Below are 2,870 nucleotides of genomic sequence, written 5' to 3' on the forward strand. Positions count from 1 at the left end.
GAGTTTTGAATGTACTGAAGCCTCTGCAGACTCTTTCTAGGGATCCCAATGAGAAGTGTATTGCAATAGTCCAGTCTGGAGGAGACAAAGGCATGAACCTTACAGACCTTAGTGGTCCCCTAATACTGTATCTGAAGTCTCTTTTATATAGACCTTAGGACAGACCAAAATGGCAAGAAGGAAGGCAGAATGAGGACTGGAAGAAAGGATTACAGGAGGATAAAAAAGAAAGGGGACAAGGAGGAGGAAGATCGGGAGATAGCCAGGTGACAGGGAGTAAGAGGAATGGAAGGAAAGAGTGAAGAAGAAAGGGCAGAAACCAGGAGGTGTGAAAAGGTGGATATAGTGAGGATGAGGGAAGCAAGAACATAAGAGGAGCGAGGAGAAGTTACGATGTCAATGGATGAAAAGAAAAAGAAAGGGTGGTTGGGAGGGGGATAAGGCAGCACGGACACAAAGAGACGTTATTGAGACTAATCAAAAAGTGAGAAATGATAATTACAAAGAAGCTCTCCGTCTTTTAATCAACAGTCACCACTGTTCATTTGTAAAGTCCGAACTTAACATTACAAAAAAGAAAAGAACAAAAGGTATAAGTATAAAGATCACAATCAAACTTATTTGTTTCTTGGAGGTTGTGAGTGTGTTTTTTTCAGTGTGATGAAGTTGCCTATTCTGTTAAAAAGTAATGGACTAATAGCACTTATCTATCTTAAAGGTCCCATGACATGGTGCTCTTTGGATGCTTTTATTAGGCCTTAGTGGTACACCACTGTTGCAGTTAATTTCCAATATGGTAATGAACAGTCTTCTTCCCTGTCTGGATATGTTCGACCTTCTAAGCGCGTCATCCAACAGGGAGTTTTACCGATGGATTAAACACAGATATCCGGTACTGGAGACATTCATCTGCATGTCAAATATGTTTGTTAACGTTAAATGTGAGAGGGTTGTCTTTAGATGTGAGTGGGTCAGACATTGTCTTTTCAAAGTCTGTTCTAGTCTTGTATGGATAGTAGCACAAAACTAATAATAATATGTAATGAACATAGTAATGAATGCATCCTCATGGATTCAAATCCTTCCTAGTATGTAGTGCTCATTGGGATGTATCTTCAATCACGATGTATTCCATCATGCAGCAGTACCAGGATGGCGAGTGGTTAAGGCGTTGGACTTAAGATCCAATGGGCAATTGCCCTCGTGGGTTCGAACCCACTCCTGGTATAAAGTTTGCTTTATGTTTCAGGAAGTGAGTCATTAAGCTCAGGGTCCTGCTGAAAATGAACCCTAGGGGTTAAAGGTCCCATAAATGGGGCTCTTCAGATGATTAAAAGACCTTAGTGGTCTCCATTACTCTATCGAAGTCTCCTCTATCATAGACCTTAGTGGTCCCTAATACTGTAACTGAAGTTCTTTTATATAGACCTTAGTGGTCCCCTAATACTGTATCTGAAGTTCCTTTTATATAGACCTTAGTGGTCCCCTAATACTGTATCTGAAGTCCTTTTATATAGACCTTAGTGGCCCCTAATACTGTATCTGAAAGTCTCTTTTATATAGACCTAGTGGTCCCCTAATACTGTATCTGAACAGTCTCTTTAATATAGACCTAGTGGTCCCTAATACTGTATTGAAGTCTCTTTTGTATAGAACTTAGTGGTCCCATAATACTGTATCTGAGTCTCTTTTGTATAGACCTTAGTGTCCCCTAATACTGTATCTGAGTCTCTAAATATAGACCTTAGTGGTCCCCTAATACTGTATCTGAAGTCTCTTTTGTATAGAACTTAGTGGGTCCCATATATGTATCTGAAGTCTCCTTTGTATAGACCTTAGTGGTCCCCTAATATGTATCTGAAGTCTCTTTTATATAGACCTTAGTGGTCCCCTAATACTGTATCTGAAGTCTCTTATATAAGAATATAATACATTTTATTTATAATGCGCTTTTCATCAATACATTCTAAGAGGAAAAAAACAAACAACAAAAGAAATAAAGCTATTCTTAGAAGAGGAGATAAGAAAAAACAAAGGGGCTAAAAGCTTTGCTAAAAGAAATGTTGTAAGGCCTTATTAAAACACTCAGTGGATTGAGGTGCCTCAAGGTGTCAAGGAGGGCATTCCACAGATGTGGGCAGGGCAGCAGCACAAAATGCCCTATCCCATTGTCCTGAGTCTGGTTCTGGGAATGTGGAGCAGGTTTGAGTGAGTGGGTGAAAGGAGCAGGTTGTGTGTTCCGTGGTTTTATAAGTTCTTTGGGTAAGGGGGGGGCATGTCCATGGATGATTGATGAGTGAGGAGGGAAACCTTGAACTCCATCCTGGTGGAGATGGGAAGCCAGTGAGTGAGTGGAGAATGGGGGTAATATGCGCATGTTTCCGCCATCTCATCAGGATACTAGTGCAGAGTTTTGAATGTACGAAGCCTCTGCAGACTCTTCATAGGATCCAATGAGAAGTGGTATGCATAGTCCAGTCTGGAGGAGACAAAGGCATGAACCTTACAGACCTTAGTGGTCCCCTAATACTGTATCTGAAGTCTCTTTTATCATAGACTTAGTGGTCCTAAAGGTATCTGAAGTTCTCTTTAATAGACCTTAGTGGTCCCTAATGCGTATCTGAAGTCTCTTTTATAAAGACTTAGTGGTCCCCTAATACTGTATACTGAAGTCTCTTTATAATAGACCTTAGTGGTCCTCTAATACTGTATTCTGATTGGTATCTTTTCTATAGACCTTAGTTTCAATAATACGTATCTGAAGTTACTTTAAGAACTGTGAGTCTAATACGTATCTGAAGTCTTTTTCTAGAATATAGAACCGTGTGGTCACCCTTTATTATCTGTATTGAAGTATCTGTATAAAGACA

General features: G+C 40.0%; 1 non-coding gene and 1 pseudogene across 1 annotated transcript; one reads left to right on the top strand and one right to left on the bottom strand.

The window, feature by feature from the left end:
- The window catches only part of LOC116698801 (contactin-associated protein-like 4), a 421,932-nt pseudogene that overhangs the window by 266,771 nt on the left and 152,291 nt on the right, over window positions 1-2,870 (bottom strand).
- On the top strand, window positions 1,147-1,227 carry trnal-uaa (transfer RNA leucine (anticodon UAA)). Its single transcript has one exon. It is a non-coding gene; the product is annotated as a tRNA-Leu (tRNA).

The sequence above is a fragment of the Etheostoma spectabile genome, chromosome 12 (assembly GCF_008692095.1).
Source record: "Etheostoma spectabile isolate EspeVRDwgs_2016 chromosome 12, UIUC_Espe_1.0, whole genome shotgun sequence".
Taxonomy (NCBI): Eukaryota; Metazoa; Chordata; class Actinopteri; order Perciformes; family Percidae; genus Etheostoma; species Etheostoma spectabile.